The sequence below is a fragment of the Ranitomeya imitator genome, chromosome 7 (genome assembly GCF_032444005.1).
Source record: "Ranitomeya imitator isolate aRanImi1 chromosome 7, aRanImi1.pri, whole genome shotgun sequence".
NCBI classification, from domain to species: Eukaryota; Metazoa; Chordata; class Amphibia; order Anura; family Dendrobatidae; genus Ranitomeya; species Ranitomeya imitator.
In genome coordinates, this window is record NC_091288.1 from 141,297,812 (window position 1) to 141,313,749 (window position 15,938).

A 15,938-nucleotide genomic window follows, 5' to 3' on the forward strand; every position below is an offset into this window, starting at 1 on the left:
ACTGGTTTTATTTTGAAATGCTTGATGCCATCCTTTATTCCCTAAAGAAAGTTATATCATCTAATTCCTTTCCCTAAAGAAAGTTATATCGTCTAATTCCTTTTTAAGCGTTTCGACAGCAGAGATTTTTTTTCTCTCAACTGCACTATGTTTTGACTATGGTAAAGACTTGTTTAATGTCATACAAGAACAAAAGTCCACCTTTTTTTGGCTAAAATGACCCAAACCGAGATGAAGAAAGAAAACCACTGCTGACGTTCGAAATCAAGATTTTCTGTTTACTAAACAGGCGCTTAGACCAACTAAGCCAAAGGACAAAAAGGTGTGATACTTTAGAAAGCCTGCTTAGCGAGTCAGATGCATAAAGAGGAGGAATTTCAAAATAAAATCCACTGGTTTTAAGTTGTCATGCTTGATGCCATCTTGCTTCCTTTTTGGCCCTTATACAGAAGACATTCTTCATCTCACAATTGCACTATCAGTAAAGACGTAGCCAAGGTAAATTTGAGGTTTCATGCAAGTGAAATTCCCATTTTTAAGATAGGAAGTTTCTTTTTGAGATGATGAAAACAAGATACTGCTGAGATTCGAACTCAGGATCTCCTGTTTACTAGACAGGCGCTTTAACCAACTAAGCCACAGCACCACAAGCTGGAAAGCCTATGAAATCTAGGGAAGATGTAAGCACCGATCAAACCTTTCAAGTGGTTAACTTAACAAGACAACATTGAGTTGAGTTTCATTCCATGCACACAGAAACGTGGAACAGGATTTCATTCTCAGTCATGACAATTAAGAAACCAAGTAAATTATGAATAGCATTCATTCAACGACATTGACAATTTGCAGAATGCAATAGAATCTGGATCGATGACAAGGCCTTGGGTTTTGAAGTTCCATAATTGAATGATCCATCTTCTAGCACAGCTTCAACTTGGTACTTGTTTTTCTTCCAAGTTATGACACAGAATAGGCAGATTGAAGGAATGCCACAGCAGGGCCAAAAGATTTTGCCCCAATCTAACTGTAAAGAATAGACACTGTAATATCTTCAACGAAAACACAGTGACCCGTCAAAATAATCATTACATCTTTTCTCCTTAGCGCATGTGCGCCATGTAGACGAGGTGGCCGAGTGGTTAAGGCGATGGACTGCTAATCCATTGTGCTCTGCATGCATGGGTTCGAATCCCATCCTCGTCGGTTTAATCTGCTTGTTTCACGTTGTATTGTTTTGTTTTCATTTCTAGCCAAAGCGGTAGATACGTCAAGCTTGAAAGTTTATCTTCCTTTTTAAGAAAGCTGCTATCAAACTTTGCAGAGTTAGAAGTGTAATTCCACTGGTTTTATTTTGAAATGCTTGATGCCATCCTTTATTCTCTAAAGAAAGTTATATCGTCTAATTCCTTTTTAAGCGTTTCGACAGCAGAGATTTTTTTTCTCTCAACTGCACTATGTTTTGACTATGGTAAAGACTTGTTTAATGTCATACAAGAACAAAAGTCCACCTTTTTTTGGCTAAAATGACCCAAACCGAGATGAAGAAAGAAAACCACTGCTGACGTTCGAAATCAAGATTTTCTGTTTACTAAACAGGCGCTTAGACCAACTAAGCCAAAGGACAAAAAGGTGTGATACTTTAGAAAGCCTGCTTAGCGAGTCAGATGCATAAAGAGGAGGAATTTCAAAATAAAATCCACTGGTTTTAAGTTGTCATGCTTGATGCCATCTTTCTTCCTTTTTGGCCCTTATACAGAAGACATTCTTCATCTCACAATTGCACTATCAGTAAAGACGTAGCCAAGGTAAATTTGAGGTTTCATGCAAGTGAAATTCCCATTTTTAAGATAGGAAGTTTCTTTTTGAGATGATGAAAACAAGATACTGCTGAGATTCGAACTCAGGATCTCCTGTTTACTAGACAGGCGCTTTAACCAACTAAGCCACAGCACCACAAGCTGGAAAGCCTACAAAATCTAGGGAAGATGAAAGCACCGATCAAACCTTTCAAGTGGTTAACTTAACAAGACAACATTGAGTTGAGTTTCATTCCATGCACACAGAAACGTGGAACAGGATTTCATTCTCAGTCATGACAATTAAGAAACCAAGTAAATTATGAATAGCATTCATTCAACGACATTGACAATTTGCAAAATGCAATAGAATCTGGATCGATGACAAGGTCTTGGGTTTTGAAGTTCCATAATTGAATGATCCATCTTCTAGCACAGCTTCAATTTGGTACTTGTTTTTCTTCCAAGTTATGACACAGAATAGGCAGATTGAAGGAATGCCACAGCAGGGCCAAAAGAGTTTGCCCCAATCTAACTGTAAAGAATAGACACTGTAATATCCTCCACGAAAACACACTGACCCGTCAAAATAATCATTACATCTTTTCTCCTTAGCGCATGTGCGCCATACAGACGAGGTGGCCGAGTGATTAAGGGGATGGACTGCTAATCCATTGTCCTCTGCATGCATGGGTTCGAATCCCATCCTCGTCGGTTTAATCTGCTTGTTTCACGTTGTATTGTTTTGTTTTCATTTCTAGCCAAAGCGGTAGATACGTCAAGCTTGAAAGTTTATCTTCCTTTTTAAGAAAGCTGCTATCAAACTTTGCAGAGTTAGAAGTGTAATTCCACTGGTTTTATTTTGAAATGCTTGATGCCATCCTTTATTCCCTAAAGAAAGTTATATCATCTAATTCCTTTCCCTAAAGAAAGTTATATCGTCTAATTCCTTTTTAAGCGTTTCGACAGCAGAGATTTTTTTTCTCTCAACTGCACTATGTTTTGACTATGGTAAAGACTTGTTTAATGTCATACAAGAACAAAAGTCCACCTTTTTTTGGCTAAAATGACCCAAACCGAGATGAAGAAAGAAAACCACTGCTGACGTTCGAAATCAAGATTTTCTGTTTACTAAACAGGCGCTTAGACCAACTAAGCCAAAGGACAAAAAGGTGTGATACTTTAGAAAGCCTGCTTAGCGAGTCAGATGCATAAAGAGGAGGAATTTCAAAATAAAATCCACTGGTTTTAAGTTGTCATGCTTGATGCCATCTTTCTTCCTTTTTGGCCCTTATACAGAAGACATTCTTCATCTCACAATTGCACTATCAGTAAAGACGTAGCCAAGGTAAATTTGAGGTTTCATGCAAGTGAAATTCCCATTTTTAAGATAGGAAGTTTCTTTTTGAGATGATGAAAACAAGGCACTGCTGAGATTCGAACTCAGGATCTCCTGTTTACTAGACAGGCGCTTTAACCGACTAAGCCACAGCACCACAAGCTGGAAAGCCTATGAAATCTAGGGAAGATGTAAGCACCGATCAAACCTTTCAAGTGGTTAACTTAACAAGACAACATTGAGTTGAGTTTCATTCCATGCACACAGAAACGTGGAACAGGATTTCATTCTCAGTCATGACAATTAAGAAACCAAGTAAATTATGAATAGCATTCATTCAACGACATTGACAATTTGCAGAATGCAATAGAATCTGGATCGATGACAAGGCCTTGGGTTTTGAAGTTCCATAATTGAATGATCCATCTTCTAGCACAGCTTCAACTTGGTACTTGTTTTTCTTCCAAGTTATGACACAGAATAGGCAGATTGAAGGAATGCCACAGCAGGGCCAAAAGATTTTGCCCCAATCTAACTGTAAAGAATAGACACTGTAATATCTTCAACGAAAACACAGTGACCCGTCAAAATAATCATTACATCTTTTCTCCTTAGCGCATGTGCGCCATGTAGACGAGGTGGCCGAGTGGTTAAGGCGATGGACTGCTAATCCATTGTGCTCTGCATGCATGGGTTCGAATCCCATCCTCGTCGGTTTAATCTGCTTGTTTCACGTTGTATTGTTTTGTTTTCATTTCTAGCCAAAGCGGTAGATACGTCAAGCTTGAAAGTTTATCTTCCTTTTTAAGAAAGCTGCTATCAAACTTTGCAGAGTTAGAAGTGTAATTCCACTGGTTTTATTTTGAAATGCTTGATGCCATCCTTTATTCTCTAAAGAAAGTTATATCGTCTAATTCCTTTTTAAGCGTTTCGACAGCAGAGATTTTTTTTCTCTCAACTGCACTATGTTTTGACTATGGTAAAGACTTGTTTAATGTCATACAAGAACAAAAGTCCACCTTTTTTTGGCTAAAATGACCCAAACCGAGATGAAGAAAGAAAACCACTGCTGACGTTCGAAATCAAGATTTTCTGTTTACTAAACAGGCGCTTAGACCAACTAAGCCAAAGGACAAAAAGGTGTGATACTTTAGAAAGCCTGCTTAGCGAGTCAGATGCATAAAGAGGAGGAATTTCAAAATAAAATCCACTGGTTTTAAGTTGTCATGCTTGATGCCATCTTTCTTCCTTTTTGGCCCTTATACAGAAGACATTCTTCATCTCACAATTGCACTATCAGTAAAGACGTAGCCAAGGTAAATTTGAGGTTTCATGCAAGTGAAATTCCCATTTTTAAGATAGGAAGTTTCTTTTTGAGATGATGAAAACAAGGCACTGCTGAGATTCGAACTCAGGATCTCCTGTTTACTAGACAGGCGCTTTAACCGACTAAGCCACAGCACCACAAGCTGGAAAGCCTATGAAATCTAGGGAAGATGTAAGCACCGATCAAACCTTTCAAGTGGTTAACTTAACAAGACAACATTGAGTTGAGTTTCATTCCATGCACACAGAAACGTGGAACAGGATTTCATTCTCAGTCATGACAATTAAGAAACCAAGTAAATTATGAATAGCATTCATTCAACGACATTGACAATTTGCAAAATGCAATAGAATCTGGATCGATGACAAGGTCTTGGGTTTTGAAGTTCCATAATTGAATGATCCATCTTCTAGCACAGCTTCAATTTGGTACTTGTTTTTCTTCCAAGTTATGACACAGAATAGGCAGATTGAAGGAATGCCACAGCAGGGCCAAAAGAGTTTGCCCCAATCTAACTGTAAAGAATAGACACTGTAATATCCTCCACGAAAACACACTGACCCGTCAAAATAATCATTACATCTTTTCTCCTTAGCGCATGTGCGCCATACAGACGAGGTGGCCGAGTGATTAAGGGGATGGACTGCTAATCCATTGTCCTCTGCATGCATGGGTTCGAATCCCATCCTCGTCGGTTTAATCTGCTTGTTTCACGTTGTATTGTTTTGTTTTCATTTCTAGCCAAAGCGGTAGATACGTCAAGCTTGAAAGTTTATCTTCCTTTTTAAGAAAGCTGCTATCAAACTTTGCAGAGTTAGAAGTGTAATTCCACTGGTTTTATTTTGAAATGCTTGATGCCATCCTTTATTCCCTAAAGAAAGTTATATCATCTAATTCCTTTCCCTAAAGAAAGTTATATCGTCTAATTCCTTTTTAAGCGTTTCGACAGCAGAGATTTTTTTTCTCTCAACTGCACTATGTTTTGACTATGGTAAAGACTTGTTTAATGTCATACAAGAACAAAAGTCCACCTTTTTTTGGCTAAAATGACCCAAACCGAGATGAAGAAAGAAAACCATTGCTGACGTTCGAAATCAAGATTTTCTGTTTACTAAACAGGCGCTTAGACCAACTAAGCCAAAGGACAAAAAGGTGTGATACTTTAGAAAGCCTGCTTAGCGAGTCAGATGCATAAAGAGGAGGAATTTCAAAATAAAATCCACTGGTTTTAAGTTGTCATGCTTGATGCCATCTTTCTTCCTTTTTGGCCCTAATACAGAAGACATTCTTCATCTCACAATTGCACTATCAGTAAAGACGTAGCCAAGGTAAATTTGAGGTTTCATGCAAGTGAAATTCCCATTTTTAAGATAGGAAGTTTCTTTTTGAGATGATGAAAACAAGGCACTGCTGAGATTCGAACTCAGGATCTCCTGTTTACTAGACAGGCGCTTTAACCGACTAAGCCACAGCACCACAAGCTGGAAAGCCTATGAAATCTAGGGAAGATGTAAGCACCGATCAAACCTTTCAAGTGGTTAACTTAACAAGACAACATTGAGTTGAGTTTCATTCCATGCACACAGAAACGTGGAACAGGATTTCATTCTCAGTCATGACAATTAAGAAACCAAGTAAATTATGAATAGCATTCATTCAACGACATTGACAATTTGCAGAATGCAATAGAATCTGGATCGATGACAAGGCCTTGGGTTTTGAAGTTCCATAATTGAATGATCCATCTTCTAGCACAGCTTCAACTTGGTACTTGTTTTTCTTCCAAGTTATGACACAGAATAGGCAGATTGAAGGAATGCCACAGCAGGGCCAAAAGATTTTGCCCCAATCTAACTGTAAAGAATAGACACTGTAATATCTTCAACGAAAACACAGTGACCCGTCAAAATAATCATTACATCTTTTCTCCTTAGCGCATGTGCGCCATGTAGACGAGGTGGCCGAGTGGTTAAGGCGATGGACTGCTAATCCATTGTGCTCTGCATGCATGGGTTCGAATCCCATCCTCGTCGGTTTAATCTGCTTGTTTCACGTTGTATTGTTTTGTTTTCATTTCTAGCCAAAGCGGTAGATACGTCAAGCTTGAAAGTTTATCTTCCTTTTTAAGAAAGCTGCTATCAAACTTTGCAGAGTTAGAAGTGTAATTCCACTGGTTTTATTTTGAAATGCTTGATGCCATCCTTTATTCTCTAAAGAAAGTTATATCGTCTAATTCCTTTTTAAGCGTTTCGACAGCAGAGATTTTTTTTCTCTCAACTGCACTATGTTTTGACTATGGTAAAGACTTGTTTAATGTCATACAAGAACAAAAGTCCACCTTTTTTTGGCTAAAATGACCCAAACCGAGATGAAGAAAGAAAACCACTGCTGACGTTCGAAATCAAGATTTTCTGTTTACTAAACAGGCGCTTAGACCAACTAAGCCAAAGGACAAAAAGGTGTGATACTTTAGAAAGCCTGCTTAGCGAGTCAGATGCATAAAGAGGAGGAATTTCAAAATAAAATCCACTGGTTTTAAGTTGTCATGCTTGATGCCATCTTGCTTCCTTTTTGGCCCTTATACAGAAGACATTCTTCATCTCACAATTGCACTATCAGTAAAGACGTAGCCAAGGTAAATTTGAGGTTTCATGCAAGTGAAATTCCCATTTTTAAGATAGGAAGTTTCTTTTTGAGATGATGAAAACAAGATACTGCTGAGATTCGAACTCAGGATCTCCTGTTTACTAGACAGGCGCTTTAACCAACTAAGCCACAGCACCACAAGCTGGAAAGCCTATGAAATCTAGGGAAGATGTAAGCACCGATCAAACCTTTCAAGTGGTTAACTTAACAAGACAACATTGAGTTGAGTTTCATTCCATGCACACAGAAACGTGGAACAGGATTTCATTCTCAGTCATGACAATTAAGAAACCAAGTAAATTATGAATAGCATTCATTCAACGACATTGACAATTTGCAGAATGCAATAGAATCTGGATCGATGACAAGGCCTTGGGTTTTGAAGTTCCATAATTGAATGATCCATCTTCTAGCACAGCTTCAACTTGGTACTTGTTTTTCTTCCAAGTTATGACACAGAATAGGCAGATTGAAGGAATGCCACAGCAGGGCCAAAAGATTTTGCCCCAATCTAACTGTAAAGAATAGACACTGTAATATCTTCAACGAAAACACAGTGACCCGTCAAAATAATCATTACATCTTTTCTCCTTAGCGCATGTGCGCCATGTAGACGAGGTGGCCGAGTGGTTAAGGCGATGGACTGCTAATCCATTGTGCTCTGCATGCATGGGTTCGAATCCCATCCTCGTCGGTTTAATCTGCTTGTTTCACGTTGTATTGTTTTGTTTTCATTTCTAGCCAAAGCGGTAGATACGTCAAGCTTGAAAGTTTATCTTCCTTTTTAAGAAAGCTGCTATCAAACTTTGCAGAGTTAGAAGTGTAATTCCACTGGTTTTATTTTGAAATGCTTGATGCCATCCTTTATTCTCTAAAGAAAGTTATATCGTCTAATTCCTTTTTAAGCGTTTCGACAGCAGAGATTTTTTTTCTCTCAACTGCACTATGTTTTGACTATGGTAAAGACTTGTTTAATGTCATACAAGAACAAAAGTCCACCTTTTTTTGGCTAAAATGACCCAAACCGAGATGAAGAAAGAAAACCACTGCTGACGTTCGAAATCAAGATTTTCTGTTTACTAAACAGGCGCTTAGACCAACTAAGCCAAAGGACAAAAAGGTGTGATACTTTAGAAAGCCTGCTTAGCGAGTCAGATGCATAAAGAGGAGGAATTTCAAAATAAAATCCACTGGTTTTAAGTTGTCATGCTTGATGCCATCTTTCTTCCTTTTTGGCCCTTATACAGAAGACATTCTTCATCTCACAATTGCACTATCAGTAAAGACGTAGCCAAGGTAAATTTGAGGTTTCATGCAAGTGAAATTCCCATTTTTAAGATAGGAAGTTTCTTTTTGAGATGATGAAAACAAGATACTGCTGAGATTCGAACTCAGGATCTCCTGTTTACTAGACAGGCGCTTTAACCAACTAAGCCACAGCACCACAAGCTGGAAAGCCTACAAAATCTAGGGAAGATGAAAGCACCGATCAAACCTTTCAAGTGGTTAACTTAACAAGACAACATTGAGTTGAGTTTCATTCCATGCACACAGAAACGTGGAACAGGATTTCATTCTCAGTCATGACAATTAAGAAACCAAGTAAATTATGAATAGCATTCATTCAACGACATTGACAATTTGCAAAATGCAATAGAATCTGGATCGATGACAAGGTCTTGGGTTTTGAAGTTCCATAATTGAATGATCCATCTTCTAGCACAGCTTCAATTTGGTACTTGTTTTTCTTCCAAGTTATGACACAGAATAGGCAGATTGAAGGAATGCCACAGCAGGGCCAAAAGAGTTTGCCCCAATCTAACTGTAAAGAATAGACACTGTAATATCCTCCACGAAAACACACTGACCCGTCAAAATAATCATTACATCTTTTCTCCTTAGCGCATGTGCGCCATACAGACGAGGTGGCCGAGTGATTAAGGGGATGGACTGCTAATCCATTGTCCTCTGCATGCATGGGTTCGAATCCCATCCTCGTCGGTTTAATCTGCTTGTTTCACGTTGTATTGTTTTGTTTTCATTTCTAGCCAAAGCGGTAGATACGTCAAGCTTGAAAGTTTATCTTCCTTTTTAAGAAAGCTGCTATCAAACTTTGCAGAGTTAGAAGTGTAATTCCACTGGTTTTATTTTGAAATGCTTGATGCCATCCTTTATTCCCTAAAGAAAGTTATATCATCTAATTCCTTTCCCTAAAGAAAGTTATATCGTCTAATTCCTTTTTAAGCGTTTCGACAGCAGAGATTTTTTTTCTCTCAACTGCACTATGTTTTGACTATGGTAAAGACTTGTTTAATGTCATACAAGAACAAAAGTCCACCTTTTTTTGGCTAAAATGACCCAAACCGAGATGAAGAAAGAAAACCACTGCTGACGTTCGAAATCAAGATTTTCTGTTTACTAAACAGGCGCTTAGACCAACTAAGCCAAAGGACAAAAAGGTGTGATACTTTAGAAAGCCTGCTTAGCGAGTCAGATGCATAAAGAGGAGGAATTTCAAAATAAAATCCACTGGTTTTAAGTTGTCATGCTTGATGCCATCTTTCTTCCTTTTTGGCCCTTATACAGAAGACATTCTTCATCTCACAATTGCACTATCAGTAAAGACGTAGCCAAGGTAAATTTGAGGTTTCATGCAAGTGAAATTCCCATTTTTAAGATAGGAAGTTTCTTTTTGAGATGATGAAAACAAGGCACTGCTGAGATTCGAACTCAGGATCTCCTGTTTACTAGACAGGCGCTTTAACCGACTAAGCCACAGCACCACAAGCTGGAAAGCCTATGAAATCTAGGGAAGATGTAAGCACCGATCAAACCTTTCAAGTGGTTAACTTAACAAGACAACATTGAGTTGAGTTTCATTCCATGCACACAGAAACGTGGAACAGGATTTCATTCTCAGTCATGACAATTAAGAAACCAAGTAAATTATGAATAGCATTCATTCAACGACATTGACAATTTGCAGAATGCAATAGAATCTGGATCGATGACAAGGCCTTGGGTTTTGAAGTTCCATAATTGAATGATCCATCTTCTAGCACAGCTTCAACTTGGTACTTGTTTTTCTTCCAAGTTATGACACAGAATAGGCAGATTGAAGGAATGCCACAGCAGGGCCAAAAGATTTTGCCCCAATCTAACTGTAAAGAATAGACACTGTAATATCTTCAACGAAAACACAGTGACCCGTCAAAATAATCATTACATCTTTTCTCCTTAGCGCATGTGCGCCATGTAGACGAGGTGGCCGAGTGGTTAAGGCGATGGACTGCTAATCCATTGTGCTCTGCATGCATGGGTTCGAATCCCATCCTCGTCGGTTTAATCTGCTTGTTTCACGTTGTATTGTTTTGTTTTCATTTCTAGCCAAAGCGGTAGATACGTCAAGCTTGAAAGTTTATCTTCCTTTTTAAGAAAGCTGCTATCAAACTTTGCAGAGTTAGAAGTGTAATTCCACTGGTTTTATTTTGAAATGCTTGATGCCATCCTTTATTCTCTAAAGAAAGTTATATCGTCTAATTCCTTTTTAAGCGTTTCGACAGCAGAGATTTTTTTTCTCTCAACTGCACTATGTTTTGACTATGGTAAAGACTTGTTTAATGTCATACAAGAACAAAAGTCCACCTTTTTTTGGCTAAAATGACCCAAACCGAGATGAAGAAAGAAAACCACTGCTGACGTTCGAAATCAAGATTTTCTGTTTACTAAACAGGCGCTTAGACCAACTAAGCCAAAGGACAAAAAGGTGTGATACTTTAGAAAGCCTGCTTAGCGAGTCAGATGCATAAAGAGGAGGAATTTCAAAATAAAATCCACTGGTTTTAAGTTGTCATGCTTGATGCCATCTTTCTTCCTTTTTGGCCCTTATACAGAAGACATTCTTCATCTCACAATTGCACTATCAGTAAAGACGTAGCCAAGGTAAATTTGAGGTTTCATGCAAGTGAAATTCCCATTTTTAAGATAGGAAGTTTCTTTTTGAGATGATGAAAACAAGGCACTGCTGAGATTCGAACTCAGGATCTCCTGTTTACTAGACAGGCGCTTTAACCGACTAAGCCACAGCACCACAAGCTGGAAAGCCTATGAAATCTAGGGAAGATGTAAGCACCGATCAAACCTTTCAAGTGGTTAACTTAACAAGACAACATTGAGTTGAGTTTCATTCCATGCACACAGAAACGTGGAACAGGATTTCATTCTCAGTCATGACAATTAAGAAACCAAGTAAATTATGAATAGCATTCATTCAACGACATTGACAATTTGCAGAATGCAATAGAATCTGGATCGATGACAAGGCCTTGGGTTTTGAAGTTCCATAATTGAATGATCCATCTTCTAGCACAGCTTCAATTTGGTACTTGTTTTTCTTCCAAGTTATGACACAGAATAGGCAGATTGAAGGAATGCCACAGCAGGGCCAAAAGAGTTTGCCCCAATCTAACTGTAAAGAATAGACACTGTAATATCTTCCACGAAAACACACTGACCCGTCAAAATAATCATTACATCTTTTCTCCTTAGCGCATGTGCGCCATGTAGAAGAGGTGGCCGAGTGGTTAAGGGGATGGACTGCTAATCCATTGTGCTCTGCATGCATGGGTTCGAATCCCATCCTCGTCGGTTTAATCTGCTTGTTTCACGTTGTATTGTTTTGTTTTCATTTCTAGCCAAAGCGGTAGATACGTCAAGCTTGAAAGTTTATCTTCCTTTTTAAGAAAGCTGCTATCAAACTTTGCAGAGTTAGAAGTGTAATTCCACTGGTTTTATTTTGAAATGCTTGATGCCATCCTTTATTCCCTAAAGAAAGTTATATCATCTAATTCCTTTCCCTAAAGAAAGTTATATCGTCTAATTCCTTTTTAAGCGTTTCGACAGCAGAGATTTTTTTTCTCTCAACTGCACTATGTTTTGACTATGGTAAAGACTTGTTTAATGTCATACAAGAACAAAAGTCCACCTTTTTTTGGCTAAAATGACCCAAACCGAGATGAAGAAAGAAAACCACTGCTGACGTTCGAAATCAAGATTTTCTGTTTACTAAACAGGCGCTTAGACCAACTAAGCCAAAGGACAAAAAGGTGTGATACTTTAGAAAGCCTGCTTAGCGAGTCAGATGCATAAAGAGGAGGAATTTCAAAATAAAATCCACTGGTTTTAAGTTGTCATGCTTGATGCCATCTTTCTTCCTTTTTGGCCCTTATACAGAATACATTCTTCATCTCACAATTGCACTATCAGTAAAGACGTAGCCAAGGTAAATTTGAGGTTTCATGCAAGTGAAATTCCCATTTTTAAGATAGGAAGTTTCTTTTTGAGATGATCAAAACAAGGCACTGCTGAGATTCGAACTCAGGATCTCCTGTTTACTAGACAGGCGCTTTAACCAACTAAGCCACAGCACCACAAGCTGGAAAGCCTATGAAATCTAGGGAAGATGTAAGCACCGATCAAACCTTTCAAGTGGTTAACTTAACAAGACAACATTGAGTTGAGTTTCATTCCATGCACACAGAAACGTGGAACAGGATTTCATTCTCAGTCATGACAATTAAGAAACCAAGTAAATTATGCATGCATGGGTTCGAATCCCATCCTCGTCGGTTTAATCTGCTTGTTTCACGTTGTATTGTTTTGTTTTCATTTCTAGCCAAAGCGGTAGATACGTCAAGCTTGAAAGTTTATCTTCCTTTTTAAGAAAGCTGCTATCAAACTTTGCAGAGTTAGAAGTGTAATTCCACTGGTTTTATTTTGAAATGCTTGATGCCATCCTTTATTCCCTAAAGAAAGTTATATCATCTAATTCCTTTCCCTAAAGAAAGTTATATCGTCTAATTCCTTTTTAAGCGTTTCGACAGCAGAGATTTTTTTTCTCTCAACTGCACTATGTTTTGACTATGGTAAAGACTTGTTTAATGTCATACAAGAACAAAAGTCCACCTTTTTTTGGCTAAAATGACCCAAACCGAGATGAAGAAAGAAAACCACTGCTGACGTTCGAAATCAAGATTTTCTGTTTACTAAACAGGCGCTTAGACCAACTAAGCCAAAGGACAAAAAGGTGTGATACTTTAGAAAGCCTGCTTAGCGAGTCAGATGCATAAAGAGGAGGAATTTCAAAATAAAATCCACTGGTTTTAAGTTGTCATGCTTGATGCCATCTTTCTTCCTTTTTGGCCCTTATACAGAATACATTCTTCATCTCACAATTGCACTATCAGTAAAGACGTAGCCAAGGTAAATTTGAGGTTTCATGCAAGTGAAATTCCCATTTTTAAGATAGGAAGTTTCTTTTTGAGATGATCAAAACAAGGCACTGCTGAGATTCGAACTCAGGATCTCCTGTTTACTAGACAGGCGCTTTAACCAACTAAGCCACAGCACCACAAGCTGGAAAGCCTATGAAATCTAGGGAAGATGTAAGCACCGATCAAACCTTTCAAGTGGTTAACTTAACAAGACAACATTGAGTTGAGTTTCATTCCATGCACACAGAAACGTGGAACAGGATTTCATTCTCAGTCATGACAATTAAGAAACCAAGTAAATTATGCATGCATGGGTTCGAATCCCATCCTCGTCGGTTTAATCTGCTTGTTTCACGTTGTATTGTTTTGTTTTCATTTCTAGCCAAAGCGGTAGATACGTCAAGCTTGAAAGTTTATCTTCCTTTTTAAGAAAGCTGCTATCAAACTTTGCAGAGTTAGAAGTGTAATTCCACTGGTTTTATTTTGAAATGCTTGATGCCATCCTTTATTCCCTAAAGAAAGTTATATCATCTAATTCCTTTCCCTAAAGAAAGTTATATCGTCTAATTCCTTTTTAAGCGTTTCGACAGCAGAGATTTTTTTTCTCTCAACTGCACTATGTTTTGACTATGGTAAAGACTTGTTTAATGTCATACAAGAACAAAAGTCCACCTTTTTTTGGCTAAAATGACCCAAACCGAGATGAAGAAAGAAAACCACTGCTGACGTTCGAAATCAAGATTTTCTGTTTACTAAACAGGCGCTTAGACCAACTAAGCCAAAGGACAAAAAGGTGTGATACTTTAAAAAGCCTGCTTAGCGAGTCAGATGCATAAAGAGGAGGAATTTCAAAATAAAATCCACTGGTTTTAAGTTGTCATGCTTGATGCCATCTTTCTTCCTTTTTGGCCCTTATACAGAAGACATTCTTCATCTCACAATTGCACTATCAGTAAAGACGTAGCCAAGGTAAATTTGAGGTTTCATGCAAGTGAAATTCCCATTTTTAAGATAGGAAGTTTCTTTTTGAGATGATGAAAACAAGATACTGCTGAGATTCGAACTCAGGATCTCCTGTTTACTAGACAGGCGCTTTAACCAACTAAGCCACAGCGCCACAAGCTGGAAAGCCTATGAAATCTAGGGAAGATGTAAGCACCGATCAAACCTTTCAAGTGGTTAACTTAACAAGACAACATTGAGTTGAGTTTCATTCCATGCACACAGAAACGTGGAACAGGATTTCATTCTCAGTCATGACAATTAAGAAACCAAGTAAATTATGAATAGCATTCATTCAACGACATTGACAATTTGCAGAATGCAATAGAATCTGGATCGATGACAAGGCCTTGGGTTTTGAAGTTCCATAATTGAATGATCCATCTTCTAGCACAGCTTCAATTTGGTACTTGTTTTTCTTCCAAGTTATGACACAGAATAGGCAGATTGAAGGAATGCCACAGCAGGGCCAAAAGAGTTTGCCCCAATCTAACTGTAAAGAATAGACACTGTAATATCTTCAACGAAAACACACTGACCCGTATAAATAATCATTACATCTTTTCTCCTTAGCGCATGTGCGCCATGTAGACGAGGTTGGCGAGTGATTAAGGCGATGGACTGCTAATCCATTGTGCTCGGCATGCATGGGTTCGAATCCAGCACCACAAGCTGGAAAGCCTACGAAATCTAGGGAAGATGAAAGCACCGATCAAACCTTTCAAGTGGTTAACTTAACAAGACAACATTGAGTTGAGTTTCATTCCATGCACACAGAAACGTGGAACAGGATTTCATTCTCAGTCATGACAATTAAGAAACCAAGTAAATTATGAATAGCATTCATTCAACGACATTGACAATTTGCAGAATGCAATAGAATCTGGATCGATGACAAGGCCTTGGGTTTTGAAGTTCCATAATTGAATGATCCATCTTCTAGCACAGCTTCAATTTGGTACTTGTTTTTCTTCCAAGTTATGACACAGAATAGGCAGATTGAAGGAATGCCACAGCAGGGCCAAAAGAGTTTGCCCCAATCTAACTGTAAAGAATAGACACTGTAATATCTTCAACGAAAACACACTGACCCGTCAAAATAATCATTACATCTTTTCTCCTTAGCGCATGTGCGCCATACAGACGAGGTGGCCGAGTGGTTAAGGGGATGGACTGCTAATCCATTGTGCTCTGCATGCATGGGTTCGAATCCCATCCTCGTCGGTTTAATCTGCTTGTTTCACGTTGTATTGTTTTGTTTTCATTTCTAGCCAAAGCGGTAGATACGTCAAGCTTGAAAGTTGATCTTCCTTTTTAAGAAAGCTGCTATCAAACTTTGCAGAGTTAGAAGTGTAATTCCACTGGTTTTATTTTGAAATGCGTGATGCCATCCTTTATTCTCTAAAGAAAGTTATATCGTCTAATTCCTTTTTAAGCGTTTCGACAGCAGAGATTTTTTTTCTCTCAACTGCACTATGTTTTGACTGTGGTAAAGACTTGTTTAATGTCATACAAGAACAAAAGTCCACCTTTTTTTGGCTAAAATGACCCAAACT

At 38.4% G+C, this 15,938-nt stretch overlaps 9 non-coding genes across 9 annotated transcripts; 5 read left to right on the forward strand and 4 right to left on the reverse strand.

Annotated features, from left to right (window-relative positions):
• Nucleotides 1-572: 572 nt before the first annotated feature.
• Nucleotides 573-646, reverse strand: TRNAT-AGU (transfer RNA threonine (anticodon AGU)). Its single transcript has one exon. It is a non-coding gene; the product is annotated as a tRNA-Thr (tRNA).
• Nucleotides 647-1,121: 475 nt separating this feature from the next.
• TRNAS-GCU (transfer RNA serine (anticodon GCU)) lies at nucleotides 1,122-1,203 on the forward strand. The gene has a single exon. It is a non-coding gene; the product is annotated as a tRNA-Ser (tRNA).
• Nucleotides 1,204-1,879: 676 nt separating this feature from the next.
• Nucleotides 1,880-1,953, reverse strand: TRNAT-AGU (transfer RNA threonine (anticodon AGU)). The gene has a single exon. It is a non-coding gene; the product is annotated as a tRNA-Thr (tRNA).
• A 1,814-nt stretch (nucleotides 1,954-3,767) lies between these two features.
• Nucleotides 3,768-3,849, forward strand: TRNAS-GCU (transfer RNA serine (anticodon GCU)). Its single transcript has one exon. It is a non-coding gene; the product is annotated as a tRNA-Ser (tRNA).
• A 2,564-nt stretch (nucleotides 3,850-6,413) lies between these two features.
• Nucleotides 6,414-6,495, forward strand: TRNAS-GCU (transfer RNA serine (anticodon GCU)). Its single transcript has one exon. It is a non-coding gene; the product is annotated as a tRNA-Ser (tRNA).
• Nucleotides 6,496-7,171: 676 nt separating this feature from the next.
• Nucleotides 7,172-7,245, reverse strand: TRNAT-AGU (transfer RNA threonine (anticodon AGU)). The gene has a single exon. It is a non-coding gene; the product is annotated as a tRNA-Thr (tRNA).
• Nucleotides 7,246-7,720: 475 nt separating this feature from the next.
• TRNAS-GCU (transfer RNA serine (anticodon GCU)) lies at nucleotides 7,721-7,802 on the forward strand. The gene has a single exon. It is a non-coding gene; the product is annotated as a tRNA-Ser (tRNA).
• A 676-nt stretch (nucleotides 7,803-8,478) lies between these two features.
• On the reverse strand, nucleotides 8,479-8,552 carry TRNAT-AGU (transfer RNA threonine (anticodon AGU)). The gene has a single exon. It is a non-coding gene; the product is annotated as a tRNA-Thr (tRNA).
• A 1,814-nt stretch (nucleotides 8,553-10,366) lies between these two features.
• TRNAS-GCU (transfer RNA serine (anticodon GCU)) lies at nucleotides 10,367-10,448 on the forward strand. The gene has a single exon. It is a non-coding gene; the product is annotated as a tRNA-Ser (tRNA).
• The last annotated feature ends 5,490 nt before the right edge of the window (nucleotides 10,449-15,938 follow it).